Source organism: Acomys minous (assembly GCF_964271855.1).
Source record: "Acomys minous genome assembly, chromosome: 2".
NCBI classification, from domain to species: domain Eukaryota; kingdom Metazoa; phylum Chordata; class Mammalia; order Rodentia; family Muridae; genus Acomys; species Acomys minous.
Genome location: NC_140484.1, coordinates 7,640,060 through 7,658,994, shown reverse-complemented (window position 1 = coordinate 7,658,994; position 18,935 = coordinate 7,640,060). Strand labels below are relative to the sequence as shown.

The 18,935-nt window shown below is 48.4% G+C and overlaps 1 long non-coding RNA gene across 2 annotated transcripts; it reads right to left on the bottom strand.

Annotated features, from left to right (window-relative positions):
* Nucleotides 1-12,587: 12,587 nt before the first annotated feature.
* Nucleotides 12,588-16,676, bottom strand: LOC311585112. Of its 2 annotated transcripts, none has more exons than XR_014775102.1 (4): nt 16,556-16,676; nt 15,839-16,116; nt 13,543-13,645; nt 12,588-12,703 (listed from the first exon to the last, which is right to left on the bottom strand). It is a non-coding gene; the product is annotated as an uncharacterized lncRNA (long non-coding RNA). The 2 variants fall into 2 exon arrangements; XR_014775103.1 differs by having other exon boundaries at nt 15,844-16,116.
* Nucleotides 16,677-18,935: the final 2,259 nt, after the last annotated feature.

The following is an 18,935-nucleotide window of genomic DNA, read 5'->3' as shown; positions in this document are numbered from 1 at the left end:
CTAAAGCTGAGTTCTAACCACACACACATGCATACACATGCACAAGCACCTACATGAACATGCACACACACGAGCACGCACGCATACACACACATATCTTTGAGAAGATGATGAACACTGTAAACTAATCCCAATAACTTTTCAAAAATACATTTTTAAAAAATATAATTAAGAAGGCTAGCTGGGCGTGGTGGCTCATGCCTTTAATCCCAGCACTTGGGAGGCAGAGGCAGGTGGATCTCTGTGAGTTCGAGGCCAGCCTGGTCTACAAGGTAAGTCCAGGACAGCCAGGGCTCTGTTATACAGAGAAATCCTGTCTCGAAAAACAAACAAACAAAAACCCAAACAACAACAAGAAATCTTTATGGGACGCCAGGCTCAAACAGGAGTGGCATGGCTGAAAGGAGAAGTTCTGATTCCTATATTGAGATGCTGCTATCAAGAATTTAAAAGAGAAAAACAAAAACCTAGGTTAGTGTGCTTTCTGGAAGGAAGTACATTTAATTTGGCTTTGAGCTCTGTGCCTTATACGGAGTCTTGACCACAGTCAACGCCCAAAATGTGCTAATGGACAAACTTGGTTTTGCTCTTATGGATCAAATGGCACGATCCCCGGACACCAGCTGGGAGACCAGGCAGGAGCAGGTACTGCTTTGTGAGACTGAGGGCTCCTGTTCCCCACACCAGGGCAGGGGTGACTGAGAACCAACCTGCCAGCCCTGCTGAGGGTCTGGAAGTGGCGAACATGGACAGGGGATTCCTCTCCTGATTGCAGAGGGTGTGGGAACACAGCCACACAATTTTCTACCCAACCTCTCCTGGTACAGAAATGAGCCAAGCTAGGGACAAACCTGTTCTGAAAAAAAAACAAAAAACAACAACAACAAAAACCCAGTAGTAGTAGTTGTTGTTGTTATTATTATTGTTGTTGTTGAGACATGGTTTCTCCCTGTAACCCTGGCTGTCCTTGAACTCACAGCAATCCACAGCAATGTCTCTACCTCCCGAGTGCTGGGATTAAAGGTGTGCCACCATGCCCGGTCTTCCAAACATATTATTTTAGGAGCCAGAATCTACCTCTAAAGGATTTCTTCCCTTAGACCAAGATGTGAGACACTGCCCAGAACATTGCAAGTGCCCCTTCAACTCTAAGGTGATGTTTCTCCATGGGGCGATGACAGTTTCCTTTAATCCGAGGACTTCCAGCTAGATTGTGCATATGAGGGAAAGCGCACATTATCTCCTTCTGAATGGTTTGTTTGCTGAACATACTGGTCTCCAGTTCTACTTTCCTGTGTGTGCCATCATTTCTTCCTTTACTGAATAAAAATCCTTTGTATTTCTGTGCCGTGTTTTCTTTATCCATTCATCTGTTGATGGCCATCTAAGCTGGCTCCACATCTCAGTTGGCAATAAACATGGATAGACAGGTTTGCTGACCTAGAATCCTTCCAATTATCCAGGAGTGGCATAGCTGGGTCAAATGGTAGCTCTGTCTTGTTTTTTTTTAAGGACATCCATATTGATTCCCACAGTTTGCATTCCCATCAGTGGTGTACAATGGTCTCTCTTAGCAGAGTGGGATGGCTCGTGCCAGTAATCTGAGCCCTTAAGAGACGGAGGCAGGAGGATTTCTATGAGTTTTAGGCCAGCTTAATTTACAGAATTAGACTTTGCTCAAACAAAAACCCAAACAAAAACCGTGGTGGTGGGGTCTGCTCCCCACATCCTCACCAGCGTTTGTTGCTGTCTGATTTCTTGATGGCATCCACTCTGGCTGAGGTGAGATCGTCTCTCAATGAAGTTTTGATTTAAATTTCCCTAATGGCTAAAGATGTTCAGCTTTGTTTGAGATCTGTCCACTTCATTATCCCTTTTCTTCCTGCGTGGATCTGGAACATCTGAGAGCTTCCTGGTTGCCTTCCTGCTGGAGTTTTACACGCTTCCCAGGGTTCCCTTAATGTATCCACTCCTAATGCTAGTCATACAGCACTCATGCCCTTTAATCCTGGCGCTTAGAAGGCAAGGCAGGAAGATAAGAAGTTCAAGGCCAGCCGGGGCTATTTTGAATAGATGATAGATAGATAGATAGATAGATAGATAGATAGATAGATAGATGTGTTTGTGTGTGTGTGTGTGTGTGTGTGAGAGAGAGAGAGAGAGAGAGAGAGAGAGAGAGAGAGAGAGAGAGAGAGAGAGAGAGAGAGAGTGTTAGCACCCCCTTCATTGTCCAGACATCTATCTCCTCTTCCTGGTGGTTGCCTTACATTCTGGTTCAGGTGAAAGTCTCGAGTGGGACTGTTCTCTGGTGGCCTCCCACCTGTGAGTTCCTGTGATCTACAGAATGCCACCCAGAGCTCCTCTTCTCCTGCTAATTGCCAGCCTCTGCCAGGGCTTAGTTCCTCTCATAGGCCCTGAGCTGTCCACATATTCCTGAGCCTTGGCCTAAGGCTAGGTCTGCAGTCTGCATTGCACATGGTCCAGAGAGACTCTATCTTCCCTGAGGCCAAAGAAAGAGAAGCAGTAACTCTCTTATCTCCCCCAGTAGCCACTCACAGAGGGCCTGGTGAGAAGAGGTTATCCCAAAAGGGGACATAGTCAGTTCGCTGGAGTAGGGTTTGGGTTTCCTGGGGCACGGCCTTGGGGAGGAGGTCCAATGTGATGGTCTTTCCACCTCCTGATGTCCCATCTCTGCTCCTCAGCAAGCTGCTGGTGCCCTCCCTGGCCCTGGCTGCCTCCTCCTGATGTCAAGCACCTGTGCCTCTGGATGCTTTTGTTGTGAGGTACCTCAGGGCCAGATGTTCATCCTCAGTCAGGCTGGAGTCACTTTCTCTCTGAGGCCTCTCCTTCCTCTCCTGGCATTTGTGTTTCTGCTTTATGTACCTATCGGTTCCTAAAGGTATTTGTCTTACTTGGGGTCACGATTGCTGTGATGAAACGCCATGACCAAAGAAACTTGGGAAGAAAGGGGTTTATTCTGCTTATGCTTCCATATCACAGGTCATCACTGAAGGAAGTCAGGCCAGGAGGAACTCAAGCAGGGCAGGAACCTGGAGGCAGGAGCTGATGCAGAGGCCATGGAGGAGTGCTGCGTACTGGCTTGCTCTCCATGCTTTGATCAGCCTTCAGCCTGAGTGCTTTCTCTCTGTCTCTGTCTCTGTGTCTGTGTCTGTGTCTGTGTCTGTGTCTGTGTCTGTGTCTGTGTCTGTGTCTGTGTCTGTGTCTCTGTCTGTCTGTCTGTCTGTCTGTCTGTCTGTCTGTCTCTCTCTCTCTCTCTCTCTCTCTCTCTCTCTCTCTCTCTCTCTCTCTCTCAACAGGATTTCTCTGTGTATCCCTGGCTGTCCTGACTCACTTTGTAATCAGGCTGGCCTCGAACTCACAGTGATCCACCTGCCTCTGCCTCTCAGTGCTGAGATTACAGGCCTGTACCACCATGCCTGGCTTCAGCCTGCTTTTTTATCAAACCCAGAACCACCAGCCCAGGGATGGCACCATCACTAATTAAGAAAGTGTCCTACACGCTTGCCTACAGGCTAATCTTACAGAGACTTTTTCAACAGTGGCTCCTTCCTCTCTGATGATTCTAGCTTGTGTCAAGTTAACATAAAACTAGCGAGTACACTATTTAATCTTACCTTGTTTTTTCCTATTGCCTTACCACTCTGCCTAGAATGCAAGTTTTATATAATGTGGCTCCCTAGCTCTCCTTTGAATCCAGCTAAATTTACCAAATCCATCAGTTTGTTGAATGAAAGAATTACAGGAAAGGCTGAGTGTGGTGGCCCTAGTATATTGTCCTGGCAACTCACGAGGCAAAGACAGTGGATAGGAAGTTCAAGGGCAGTCGTAGCTGTATAGCACAGGCCTTTATCAGAAGAGCAAAACAAACAAAACACATAGCAAAAGCAAAATGCACAAAGGACCAGCAAATGCCTCTTGTTCAGTTGAGCATGCAGCCAGACATGGGTCTGTGTTTCTCCCATCTTCCTGTGTGGGAAAGACCATCTATGACCACAGGTCCCCAACACCAAGGACCTCTTCCAGCCAATACCTTTGTCAAGATGCCAGAGAAGCCATATAGGCAGAGCCTGGGGTCAGAAAACAGGGTCAAGGGCAGTGTGGTGTTGGTCCCTGGAGTTTCCTGAGCAGAGATGAGATGCAGAAGACCATCTAGGTTTTAATCCCAGCACAATCTTTAAGATAGAATTCTAAGTCATTTTAACCATCTCAGCTTACAAAATGAGCTCAGTGTGGACATAAGTCCCTCGGCTACCACTCCCCCTGGCTCTGGAATTAACCCTAAAGTGAAAGCCAGAACCTCCTTTAGTGGTCGATGACGTGGAGTTTAGGATATGAAAGGACTCGCCCAGGATTATTCAGCTTCAAGTTCACAACCTTATTTAATGTTTTCCCTCTTCATTCATATTTCAAGGGGATCATCACTAAAGAAGACACCCTTTCAAGCTGGTCATGATGGGAAGAGAGGAAAAGGAGGAAGGAGGAGGAGGAAGAGGAGGAGGGAGTGTTGATATCATTTAACCTAAGCTAGGTGTGGTGGAGCACACCTATAGTCCTTGTAAGTCAGAAGGATCGAGAATTCAAAGTCACCCTTAATTACATAATGAATTTGTGGCCAGCCTGGGCTATCTGAGACCCTGTTTCAAAAACTGGGGGAGGTTGTGGGCATGGTGGAGGGGGTGGGTCGGAGATGAAAAGATCAGGGAGTCTTGTTTATTGACTGTTGAGTTTCTGGGGTTCACCTGGGATTCACAGGTGTCCCTAACTCCTACGAGCAGGTGAGATGAGTGGATGAGGAAGGCTTGGTCTGTCCCTCTCACTGAGTTCCCCAAGAGACAGAATCGCTCAGCTGATTCTCAGGCCCAAGCTCAGTGATGTCAGACCCAGAACTTGGAAGGGGCTGTTCTCTCAGAAGCTGCTGGAAGTATGTGGTGCCTTTGAACCTCTTTCCTCACTGCTCAGACTGCCTGGTCCAGCAGCTGAGCTCATCACAGTAGCAAAACATGGGTGGGGGCAGCATGGGGTCACCCACACACATTCCAACCAGCAACTGTGCAAGATCTGTAGCGGCCTAAGAGGTAAGAGGATTAATCTGATGTGATTTGGGGGAGAGGGGGTGAGCCACACAGGAGCCCTGGTGGCTGCTGTCCTTCTACCTTGCACACCTCCACCGGCCCAGAGGCTCCTTTCCATCCTTGGGTTTTAATTTAGCAGCAGGCTCTGAGTGTTCAGTTAAGAAGATAATGCTCTGGGTGGGAAGCATAAACTCTAGTACACAAAAGATAAATCCCACAGCTGAGTGTAGACTTTGATTTTTTTTTTTAAACCTACTTTATTTGGGGTTCCTTAACGTCTCTACCTCCCTTCCAACCCACTGGCCCAACACAGGAGAGAAAGATGGTTAGTAGGGACATGGGATGTAGACTGTTTTAGACTCCACTCTGTCAGGATTCCAGCGGTGCAGCTAAACAGCAGCAGCAAAAAGTGGCAGCAAACACAAACAGCAACAATGAAACAAATCAGCAGCAACCTTCTTACAGAGTTCTCCAGAGCGTTTCTCTCTAGGAGCATCTCAAAGTGACCCACCCCCAACTCTTATTTATACCCTCTCAGAGTCCGCAGAAGGATGTTTTCCAGTTGACAAGGGCCACACACCCCTGCCCAAGGCAGTTCCCAGCTGACAAAGGCCATTATCAGCTGTGAACAAACTAAAGGCAGTTTCACATCCCACACTTGGGATCAAAATGAAAACATGTTTACATAACATAACCAAAACTTCCACTACAGCTGAGTCCCTTTGGATGGAAGAGGCTTTGGATCTTCGTAGGGAGAGGGGACGCTGCAGAGGGAGGGCTGTGGATCGGTGCCTTAGGAGGCCTCTCTCTACCTTTGCTGTTCCTCTTCAGTAACCATCCACTGGCACTAACTGTATGCCAGGGGTCAGGGACACTGATTTGTTAATGCAGTCCCCTGTTCATAGTCTCTCCCTCTCTCAAGAATCACAGAGCCTGGAGGCAGAAATAGGGAACTTCAAAGCTGGTGAGGCCTGAGATCTTCTCCGCCTTCTCAGGCCCAGCTCATCCTGACAGTGCTGCTTTCCATCCTGATGAAGAAGGGACCCTCATCTGGTCTCACCCCAGGATGAGCAGAGTTCAAGCCCCAAGCAGGGCAACAACTAGACAGAGCGTTGAAAGAACTTCCCACCAAGCCTTGGAGTTAGTTGGAGTGAGCCAAGTCTCAGTCTCTCAGAGTATTACATCTCTTCTGTCTGCTCTGAAAGGGGAGGGTGAGCCCCTCTTTCCTGCACATTCGGTTCCCAGGGGTACTCCTCTCCTTAACCATATAAAGAGGGATGTGCTTTTGTTCCCGTTTATGTCCCTTATCTGATTCCAAATGATGTCCAGAAGACAGTAAAGAACCTTTACTCATAGCAAAGCCTCTTAACACAGTGCAGGGGCCTGTCTTAGTTAGGGTTTCTATTGCTGTGATAAAACACCGTGACCAGAAGCAACTTGGGGAGGAAATGGTTTATTCTGTCTTACAACTCACCAAAGGAAATCAGGAACCAGGAGACAGGAACTGAATCAGAGGCCGTGGAAGAACACAGCTTACTAGTCTGGTCCTCGTGGCTTGCTCACCTGCTTTATTATACTACCCAGGATGGAGGGTGGAACCCTTCTATATCAGTCATCGATCAAGAACATTCTCTAGAGATTAGAAAATAGAGGCATGTTCTCAATTAAGATTCCATCTTTTGCTGGATTTGATGGCACAGGCCTTTAATTCCAGCACTTGGGAGGCAGAGGCAGGTGGATCTCTGTGAATTCGAGAACAGCCTGATCTACATAGTAAGTTCCAGGACAGCTAGGGCTATGTAGAGAGACCCTGTCTCAAAAAAAAAGCCAACCAAACAAATGAAACAAACAAGCAAAAGGATTACCTCTTACCTGATTTGTCTAGGTTTGTGTCAAGCTGACAAGGCTTGACAAGAGACAAGCAGTGTGGTTCAGCCTTGGGGTGATTCAGTTGTCTCCTTGTGGAAATCAAACTCAGTGGATGGGCCAGAGAATGCTGTGCTGGAACTCACCGGGAAGACTGTCTGTGGAGTAGGAAAAGATAAGGGGGAATATCCCAGTGATCTGGCTGGGGGCGCAGGTAAGTTTTTGGTGGGAAGCCAGCTGGGTCCAGGGGTTCATGGGAGCAGCTGCACTGGAAAGCAGTGCCTTCAGGCTTTATGACTCTCTTGGAAGGGACCTGAAGCCCAGAAGGACCTACAGTTTTGCTTGAAAAGCTTGTCATTTATTTAACCCCCAATTAAGGTTTGAAAATCAGACAAAGCTCACATCTGTACACACACACACACACACACACACACACATACACACACACACACACACACACACACACACACACACACACACACACACCCATCTACCTACCTACTTACATCTAATTGAGCGTGCGTCCAAGTCCTGACCCAATGTGGCCAGAGCTCACAAGTGCTGTGGTCCCTGGTGGGTAATGGATTCCATAGCCCAGAAGAGGCCCTTCCTGCAGCTCTAGGACCTGTGGGCATTGGAAGCACTGTGTCACCGAGAAAGGAATTTGTATTTGTGAGTGCATTTATCCTGAGAAGGAATGCACAGCTTTCCCATGAATTACCAAAGGCTTGGGTACCAAAGGATTGAAACCAGAGTTGTAAATTGAGTGCCTCTTTATATCTTTTCCAATTTTGGGGATTGAATCCAAAGCAGGCATACTGAGGTACCCCCAACTCTTTTTTTTTTAAACTTTTACTTTGAGATAATTGACTAAATTGGTCTTGAATTTTCAGTCTTCCTGCCTCAAGCCCAAAAAAGCTGGCATTACAATCACACACCACACCCTCGCGGTCTTCTAGTGGGTTTTGGGAGTTTGTTGGCTCTCAGAAACATGGCAGCCTCATGCCCTCCCCCTGGAAGTGCTACTTGAGCACAGCATAGCACCCGTCTAGACAGAAGACTAGGAGGAAGGAGAAGGAAAAGATGGGAAGGAGACAGGTGTGCCTGGTTCAGTAGCATCCCTCCAATTTCATGTCCTTCCAAGACCTTAGACCGTGGCCCTTTTTTGGAATTAGCGTCATCGCAGATGTGGCTAAGATGAAGTTATACAGGTACGCAATGGGCTCTTAGCTCCATACAACTGTGTCCTTGTTGTTTGTTTTGGTTTGATTTGGCTTGGTTTTTTCAAGACAAGGCTTCTTTGTGTAGCCTTGGCTATCCTGGACTCTGTAGACCAGGCTGGCCTGGAACTCATAGAGATCCACCTGCCTCTGCCTCCTGAGTGCTGGGATTAAAGGCGCATGTGCCACCACACTCGGCTTGGTGTCCTTATTTTTAAAAAAGAGATAATGGGCTAGAGAGCTGACTCAGTAGGCAAGATTACTTGCTGCCAAGATTGAGGACTTGAGTTCAGTCCCTATAACCCACATGGTGGAAGGAGAGAGCTGACTCCATCGAGTCCTGTGGCCTCTGCACACATGCTGCCCTGGCATACATATCCTCCCCCCTGCACACACTACAGACAGAGATAGATAGATAGATAGATAGATAGATAGAGCCAGATAGATGATAGAGATAAATAAGGAGATAGATGATAAGAGATATATAGATGGATGATAAATAGATAGGTTATAGAGATAGATAAATGATACATATGGATAGATGATAGATAGATAGAGTAAAAACAAAAGGAGTTGCTGAGGGGAAATGGAAGCAGAGGTTTGGCCTGTCTGGGTTTGCAAGTAAGAAAGCACAGGTTTTTTTTTTCTTTTTCTTTTTCTTTTTTCTTTTGTTTTTTTGTTTGTTTTTTCGAGACAAGGTTTCTCTGTGTAGCCTTGGCCATCCTGGACTCACTTTGTAGACCAGGCTGGCCTCGAACTCACAGCGATCCTCCTGCCTCTGCCTCCCGAGTGCTGGGATTAAAGGCGTGCGCCACCAAGCCCGGCTGAAAGCACAGATCTCTTGAACCCACTAGAAACCAGGGTAGTGTGACAATACTCTTCCTCGGACATCCAAAAGGAACCAAGGATGCCTGCATCTTGCTTTAAAGGCCGGCCTCCAGAACTGAGAGAGTACTTCTATTGTGTTAGGCTCCCCATCTTGTGGTAGCTTGTTTACTGTAGTGTACCACTTGTGGTGGCGAAGAGCAGAAGCCAACAGTGCTTCTCGGAACCTGTCGTCCCCTGAACCGCGGGCTCCCAGTCACTGTGACGGGTCAGAGTCCATACTGTGTCCTGTGTCCCATGCTCTTTGGAGGCTGTGCTCACTCAGGTGTGCAGACAGCTCCCAGCTGGACACACTTCCCCTCATGAACAGCCAAACCAAGCAAGCTCCCTTCCAAGCCCTTAAGGCACTTGCCACTTGGCAGAGACAGGGCGTCAGTCCAGCTCCTGGCCGGCGGCACTGACAGGTGCCCATCTGCTCCGGAAGAGCGTGGCCTGGATAAACAGAGCCAGGTTCTGCCTCCTACAGCCAGCCAAGCCTGGGGGGAGGAAGCCCTGGGCCCCACGCTTTTTCCATCACTTTCCACTCTGATCCGGCCATGGCTGGTTGCTGCAGCAGGGACAAGCTTCCTTGGGAACGGGAGTAAGACGGGAGAAAGGCAGACGTGGTTGTAATAGGACTCAGCCTACCTCCCAGGTCACCTCTTTGAATCCTTGCTGGGTCCAAAGCCACTGCCCCCTCCATCTGTCTCCTGCCCTGCTCCCGCCCCACCCCCGCCCTACTCATGCCCTCATAGAGCATCTGTCACTCTCACCCCCTGGTCTTATGACTCAGCGCCCAGCCTGAGCTGCTCTGTGGGTGGCCACTCTGAAACTTTGAACAAGAGGGGAGGGGGGTTGGGAAGCGGCTTGAGCTAGGAATGGGCAAAGGGAGGAAGCACGCGCAGACGGCAGACGGCCTTTCCCAGAGCACCAGGCCCTGACAATGCTGCCTCCATCCAGCTTTAAAGCAGACCAACTAACTCTTGCGCAGAGGGGCAGCCTCCAATGCCTGAGCCTAACAAAGCACACCCAATTCTTAGCCATCTCTCCACCTGAGCCAGCCTCTGCCAGTCCCAGCCCACAGCCTAGATGGTGTGTTTCTCCTTCTCCCTTCCTTCAATTCCTGTTTCTTCCTGTGTCCTCAGCCTGAAGCATATTCACCACCGACCTTTTTTTTTTTTTTAAAGTGGTTCATTCACTGAGTAGCTCTGGCTGGCCTCCAGCTCACAGAGGTCTACCAGCCTCTGCCTACCAAGCACCAGGATGAAAGGTGTGAGCCACAACATCTAGCTCACCCACACATTTTTTGAGAGGGGTCGGAGAGATTCCCATGTCACCTCTCTGAAGACTCTGGTGTGATGCTTTACCTCCGGGGCTTACTTCAATGGATTAGAGGGGGTGGTGAGGCTGTAGGTAATCCTTGCAGGAAAAGATGAGAGCAAAGGTCACCACCACCACCACCAACCCAGTGGCAGGGCGAGAGGACCCAATAAGTGCCACCCAGGGCGGGAGAGAACAAACTGCTTTGTAGCCCAGCAGTGGGGTGACTGGGTCTCTATCCGGTATCTCTCTGGCCGCTCATCCTGTCTTTTTGGGGAAGTGGCACCCAGTCTGTCCTGAGTCAGCTGCACTTTGCACCTGCTGCTCCCATTCAAATGTGTTTGGCTTTCCAGGAAACCCCTGCAGGCTGGAACTGCCCTGTACTTGGAAGATGAGGAGGAATTGTGGCTAGGCCCCAAGCCCAGAGTGAGGACAGTCCTTGGCCTGCAGGAACCTGCTTGAGAAGATGGTTTCAGTCTGTCCCTGATGAGTCCTCCCCCAGAGCCAAGGCCTCTCAAGCTGGAGAGACACCCAGTCACACCACCGCCTGGCTACAGAGCAGTTTGAGATTTGGTGGGGGTTCTCTCTCTTCCTGGGTAGCTACTGTCGGGTCTATCTTAGGTTCCCTCACAGACCTTGGTGGCCCTACTTCCTCCTAGTCCCACTGTCCTCAAACCAACCCACAACACCATCTCTTTTCTTTATGGTTGTTTTATCTCTGGAAACCACAGGAAACAAGACAGGGCTAACCAAAATAATGAATCCTGGGAAGGTTCTACAAGCCTCAAAATTGTAGCAGAAAAACCTGGCTATGCTTATAGCCAAGCCTGTAGCTGAGTGTTGGCAAGATCTCTTCCTGTACCCAGGTCTCCTCAACCAGAAGAACATGCCATTTCTCCAAGCTGGCGAAGCTGCACATACCTACGGACTCAACTACTTGAGAAGTTAAGGCGAGAGAACTTCCTGAGCCCAGGAGTTCAAGACCACGGGGTAACGTAGCCAGACCTTGTCATGGGCGAGAAGGAGGGAGCCAGCCTGCACCTAGCTTGAAGCGCTGTATCTGAAAGTAAGTGAGGCAGAGGATACAGTCTGAGGTGTCCGGTTTCTTCCTTTGGAAACGGACACAGCCCATTTATGGCCTCTGTGTGCACACAGTGAGCTTGGACACAAAGCTGGGGATTCTGTCTGTACCAACCTCCCCGATGGCCATCTTCCTGGTCCAGTCCTTTAACGTGTCCTGGAGACGGGTCATCACTTCCAAAAAGCGTTCCTTCCTCTCCCCTCTCCCTCCCAGGCACTGGGCTATTTTCCTGGCCAACCCTCTCTCTAGGGAGATGTTCTCTCAAGAACATGTGTTACTTCCCAGAACAGGAAGGTGGGTAGAAGGCAGCCCCCGCTGGAAAGGCAGAGGGTGCGCTTCTGCACAACTGTAGAAATAACAGACTCCTGGCAAAACAGCTGCTGCTGCTGCCCTCAGCTTGTCCTGCTTCCCAGCTGCAGAACTCGTGACTTCTCCCCAGAGGCACACAACAAGGAAGGAACAGAGAGTCTGCCAGCGTGGAGCACCTGCTGAGTGCTCCACACAGTTACCACCCTGCTCACATCCCTCTCCAGGCACCGGTGAAGGCTCTGACGCAGGAGAGACTGACAAGAGCAAGGCCTCCAGCCCTGACGGCCTAAGGAAAGCCATAAGAATTCCAATGAATCAGCCAGGCAACTACTGAAAGTGATGCCCACTGTGAAGAAGATAAGTCTGGGTAGTGGGGGGCAGAGTGCTGGACTTAGGGAAGGGGCATCCTCTCTGCCATCCTCTCTGCCACTGTAGCCAGGGAGGCTTCTCTGGAAAGTGACATTCAGCTAAGAACTGAGCGGTGAGCTATGAGAGGAACTAGAAAGAGCCATTCAACGACTGGGACATGGAATGCAAAGACTCTGGGACAGGAAGAAGGCCAAGGTGGGTGGAGCAGAGAAGTGCTGGGCAGTAGGGGCTCAAGGACCGTGCATCTTTGTCATGGTGCTGAGTTTGTGCTTATTCTACTAGCAATGACCTACAAGGTGGAACTTAACCTCCCTCCCTTCCTTCCTTCCTTCCTCCTTCCTTCTTTCCTTCCTCCCTCCCTCCTTCCTTCTTTCTTCCCTCCCTCCCTTCCTTCCTCCCTTCCTCCCTCCCTTCCTTCCTTCTTTCCTCCCTCCCTTCCTTCCTTCCTCCCTTCCTCCTTCCCTTCCTTCCTTCCTTCTTTCCTTCCTTCCTCCTTCCTTCTGTGGTTCCCAAAAGAGTGTGGCAGATTTCCATTCTTCATAGGTCACTGTCAGAGCTGATATCTGTATCACATGAATGTTCTAGAAATAAACAGGGAGTAGTCAGAACAAAGTAACTTACACACTTTTCCATATGTGTGTGTGTGTGTGTGTGTGTGTGTGTGTGTGTGTGTGTGACAGATTCTCCATAATGTAGTCCAGGCTGGCCTTGAACTCTCTAACCTCTGGCCTCTGGCCTCTGCCTGATGGGTGTTCAGATGACAGTCACACACCAGCACACCAGGCCTGCTTACCCTCTTTCCATTTCAAAATTTTGTTAACACCACATATATCTGTATGATAAAGGTTTCAATGTGCTAGGGCACACAGTTTAAAACATCCTTTCCACTTCTGTGTCCTCTCCCTGGAAAACTGTCTCTGCTTTCTGATTATTTTTTTTAATTGTTTCCAGAAATAGCCTATGTTTTTGTTTTGTGGGTTGGGGGGTTATTTGTTTTGGGGTTTTTTGTTTGTTGTTTTGTTTTGTTTTTGGTTTCTCTGTGTAACCTTGGCTGTCCTGGACTCACTTTGTTGACCAGGCTGGTCTCAAACTCATAGCGATCTGCCCGCCTCTGCCTCCCAAGTGCTGGGATTAAAGGCGTGCACCACTACGCCCAATCAATAGCCTACGTTTTAAAGGAGTATCTCTTAGTGATGTGATATGAGTTGCTCACTGTTAACACCCATGCCTGGGACACACATACACACACACATACACACACACACACACACACACACACACACACACACACACACACCCCTACCTGTATTTTTTTCTACACATACAAATATATATACACTAAAAAAGGTCACTCGCCATCCCACAGCTGTGCAGTACATCACTACGAGTTGTACTCACCACTGGGGCAGCAGTCACCTACCCTGTCAGAGGATAAGCATTTAGATGGTTTCACGTTCCTGCTGTGTCATAAACACTGTTGCCACAAAGCTTTGTGGGTCTTCATTCTTCCTCCTGGCTGGAGCCTGGAAGCAGGACAGTCGTGTTTGTATTTTTCTGCTTTGATACGTGTTGACCAGAGGCCGTTCCCTTGCTGACTATGTCAGTAGGAGCTCTGAGCAGATGTTTCATCTGTGTGTGCCAGTCCCATAGCCTTACAACTCGCATTTTTAGTATAAGGATACCAGCATCAATGCTGTGAGCACTATCACCTCAATTCTGCACCCTGGAAAGCTCGAGACACAAGAGCAGTGCCCCAGCAGTGCTTTAAATGACAGAGAGCAGACAGAAGCCACAGGACAAGACAGGACAGAAAAAAAAACAGGCAATGCGGGAGCAAGTGGCTGTCTGGAAGATCCTCAGACCTCAGCTGTCCAGATGTGTGAAGGGCACACAAGTGTAAGCCAAGAGTCAGGGCAGGTCTGTAAAACTACCGGGATCACTGGCAAGGGGCTGAATATTCACACTTCCACTTGGACCCGCAGAGGTCTGGATGTGGGTGTGCAAAAGTCAGATGAGGCCCATGGGAGTAGGTCACGTGCTGGAGAAGGGAGAGCAAAGGTAAGAATGGATGCTGATGCCAAGTTCCCTTTCCCCTTAAACAGGTTGGCAGTTGCTAAAGCAAGAGAATGCAGGAACCATTGGGGGGGAGGGGGAGCGGGTGAGCCGTCGATAAAATAAACTGCAGTGTCTAAATGAGCTTTGGGGTCACCAGCATCCAAGTCCATCTAGAAGTCTCCTGACTGCCTGTTTTTCTAATGGGCTCCACTTCCGCACACTCAAAGGTAATGGGATGAGCATCAGCAAAAAGAATGTTCTAAATAAAGAAACTTAATCAAAGCTACTGACCTTCCACAGAAAATTCTTCCCACACGCCTTGGAGTAAAAAGATGGAAAGAATGTGGGTCTTAAGCAAGTGAGAGAGGAAAGACAGATGCCTGCCCTCCCCTACATACACACACACACACACACACACACACACACACACACACACGTGTGAGTGTGTGTGTGAGTGAGACATGAGTGCTAACAGTGAGAAACTCACACCACATGACCGAGAGACGTTCCCTCAAATCACAGCTACTAGGAGAGTTTGTTGTCATGTGTGAGCGCTCAAGCACCCAGGAGGCTGAAGGCCAAGACTATGAGGCCAACCTGGAATAAATAGGGACTAAATTGTTTCAAAACTTTTTATAGCAAGAAATAATGTGCAAAACACTTCGGTAACAGTCTAGTACAGTCTAGATCTTGGGCCACACACTGAGTTACACAACTGCCCCCAATAAAGGGTCTTACTTTGGTAGCCCAGGCTGGCCACAAATTTACTGCTGAAATTACAGGCATGAACAACCATGACAATTTTATTTCTTGTTAAATTACCTATATTCTTTCATACCTAAAAGCACAATTTCTGGGCATAGTGGCATATACCTGTAATGCCCACGCTTAGGAGGTGGAGGCAGGAGGGCCTACAAAGTGGGATCCTGTCTCAAAACAAACAACAACAACAACAAAGAAATTTAAAGCAACAACGAAAGAATGGTGTTAAAGAAATACTTCATGACTCCTGCTGTGAGGGGGACGTGTCTGTTTAAGAAGCCAAATGCATTTGTTGTGTCATAGCACAGGATTCCTGTGCATGACTGAGTGTGTTGGGACTCTTGATTGCAAGTGACTGACACCAAAACTAGTCCACGCAGAAGTAACAAGTAAGTAGATACACTAATCCAGCTCAGTGACTGAGGGAGATGACACCATGGATGCTAAAAAAAAAAAAAGCAAAACAAAACTCTAAAATGAACAGTTTACTGGTCCCACCCCCGCCAGACATGTCTCTCTGTGTTAGCCTTGGCTGTCCTGGAATTGCTTTATAGACCGCTCACAGCGATCGGCCTAGCCTCTGCCTCCCGAGTGCTGGGATTCAAGGGATTAAAGTGTGTGCCACCGTTTTCATTCTTTCTGCCTCTCTTTTTGTAATGGCCTCAGTTTCTCCTACTGATCGATGATGGTGGTCCCTCCCTGACAAGGCAGGAGGGAAAAACTAAAACAAAAACAACCACATGCAATGTGTATCCTGCAGTTCATCAAATCCAAATTTTTTTTGTCTCTGGGCTCCTTGTACAAATCCTAGGCCAGTTCTGATCGGCCATTTTGAGTCACATGTCTGTTTCTAGTCCAATCACGAGAAAGAAAATGCATTGTGTGATTGTTGGCCCCACCTGACCTCCGGGAGTTGAGGCTGAGCTGTGTCTCAGGGCAACTAAGTGGCGCCTCCAGACAGGATGGGAGGGATGCTGGGCGAGCAATATGGCGGCTGTGTGCCCAGTAGTTCAGCAGCTTGGAGGAGTCCATACGTGAAGCTGAAGGAGAACTTGGAGCCTTTCCGGATGAAGGAAGGAGGCCCTTGCTGGACCCTCTAGGCTGGAGACTGTAATGCAGGGGTGGCTCCGGGTACCTCAGGAGAACCGTTTTAATTCTTCTGCGGGCTGTTTGGCTCCTAGGTGTTAAAAAAAAAAAAAAAAAAAAAAAAAAAGGGAACAAACTCTGATGGGAGGAATTCCCTGGGAATGGAAAATAGGTATGCAGAAGGCAGAACACAGGATGTTGCCGAAAACCAGAGGACGCCCCCACGCAGGCCTTGGGCTGACTCAAGCGGAAGTTTGGGGCTGTGGAGGGGGCAGACTGGAGGCAGGATGGGAACAGAACACAGCTCTGGGCTAGGAACCCTTCCTTCTAGCACAAATTGCCCAGCTGAGCAACTGTGGCTTACCACAGCTGCCATGGCCCTCGGCAGTCCACACTCAGCAGATACACTAGTGGGGGCAGCCTTCACTGTGGGAACCAGCGGCCTGGGGTACTTCTGTGACCTCCAGGGCCAGCAGATTCTGCTCAAGAGAAAAGTAGCACTGGGGGATCGGCGAGGAATGGCACCTTACATCAAACCAAGAGAATCATCTCTCAACTGACTGTTTTGTATGTTTGGTTGGTTGGTTTTGCGAGACAAGGTCTCTCTGTGTAGCCTTGGCTGTCCTGGACTCTCTTTTTGGACCAGGCTGGCTTTGAACTCACAGCGATCTGCCTGCCTCTGCCTCCCCAGTGCTGGGATTAAAGGCGTGCGCCACCACGCCTGGCTCTCAACTGACTGTTGAGGTGAGAGTTTGCTATGAACTCGAACCCACGTTCTGCCAGTGGACAAGCAAGTGTCCTGGGCAATTTGCTTTACTCAGTGTCTCAGCCTGTCAGTCAGTAAAATTCCATGAGGATTAATCTTTACTGTCAGTATGACAAGATTTAAGATCACTGAGGAAACAAGCCTCTGGGGTGTCTGAGAACCCTCCAGAGAGGTGGGTAGAACTGGCCTTTCAATGTGACGAAACCACCCTATGGCTAGGGTCTGAGACTGAATAGAAGGGCGAGAGTAAGTCGGGGGTTAAGATCAGTTGATGCACTGCGCGCTACGCATGCGCAAAGCAGTAGTAGGTTGGCTCCAGCACCACCTAAAACCGCACACTTTGGCAGTATCAGCACTTACGGGGTAAGCACAGGTTGGAGGCTCAAACGTTCAGGTTCTTCTTGGCCACACAGCCATAGCAATTTGGGACTAGCCTACACTATAGAGGAGGAGGAGAAAGGAGAAGAGAAGAAAGAAAAATAAAAAATTCACTGTTTGGCTCAAGTGAGGTAGTTATGTTGGCATGCGGTTCTCCATTGAAGTTTGGCACAGTCACAGCCACTGTTTCATGACTACAGGGTCCCAGAGATTAGAACTGTGAGTCCTTGGATGATGCAGGAAGATATCCAGGGACACAATTACCTCTTACTTAGGAGCAGCTTCCCACGTCAGAGAGGGGGTGGGGGGGTGGGGAGAGAGGAGAGATGCCAGGAGCAGTGACACACATATGTCTTTAATCACAGCACTAAGGGAGTCAGAAACAGGTGGATCACCATGAGTTCCAGGCCAGCCTGGTCTACAAAGCAAGTCCAGGACAGCTAAGGCTACACAGACAAACCCTGTCCTCAAACACACACACACACACACACACACACACACACACACACACACACACACACATAAAAAATAAAGAAAGAAAAAAAGAAATATGGAAGTAGACGGTGTCTACTCAAAGGATGAAAAGGGACCTAGTGGGGTAGAAATGAGAGGGGGGGATGTCATCAAAGCACATTTTATCATGTGTGAAGATATGACAAAACTCTTGAGTTCATTATAACATATGCTAGTATCATACTGGGCATAGTGCTGTGCACTCAAAAGGCAAAAGGGAAGATCTGAAGGTTGAAGGTTATCTCACCTACATAGTGAGTTCAAAGCAAATCTGGGATGTGTGAGATATTGTCCCAGAAGGAAAGGAAAACACATGTATATATGCTTTTAATAAAATAAATTCAAATAAGTGTTACTTGGCATCCACAGGCAGATTGCTGTGAGTTCGAGGTCAGCCTGGTCTATAAAGCAAGTCTAGGATAGTCAAGGCTACACAGAGAAACCCTGTCTCAAACCTCCCCCCACCCAAAAAAAAAAAAAAAAGAGTGTGACTGCATACACCTTTAATCCCAGCCCTTGGGAAGCAAAGACAGATGGATTTCTGAGTTTGAGGCCAACCTGCTCTACACTGTGAGTTTCAGGACAGCCAGAGCTATGTAGAGAAACCGTGTCTAAATAGATAAATAAGGCTGGGTGTTGGTGGCGCACTCCTTTAATCCCAGCACTCAGGAGGCAGAGGCAGGTGGATCACTGTGAGTTCAAGGCCAGCCTGGTCTACAAAGTGAGTCCAGGACAGCCAGGGCTACACAGAGAAACCTTGTCTTGAAACAAACAAACAAACAAACAATAATAATAAAGATAAATAAATAAATTTAAAGAAAAATTCAAATAAATAAATAAAAGGAATCTTTGCTCATTGATTCTTATTAAAAAGGAACCTTAGTAATGAGAAGTCTGAAATTTTGGTTTCTTTGAAAAGTACATAAACATTATAAGGGACTGGTTTAATGCCAGGTTTGGGGACATGGGGCTGCCTCACAGCAGCTGACTCTAACTTCTCTCCTGCTCTAGCAGAGGTGTGGTTTTGCCGGCTGCAGACAGTTTCTGCAGTTGTGTGACGTTTCGGATTCTGGGAACTTTGCAGAGGGTATATAAATTCTAGGGTCCCTATAGGTGGGGTTGGTGGTTGGCGGTTGGTGGTCATTCATGGGAGTTGTTTGTGGTTTGGTAGTAGTCATGCTCAAAGAAGAAACAAGAAGAAAGAACCTGGATTCAGAAATCTCGCGCTCTCTCCCCTTCCATCCTTCTTTCTC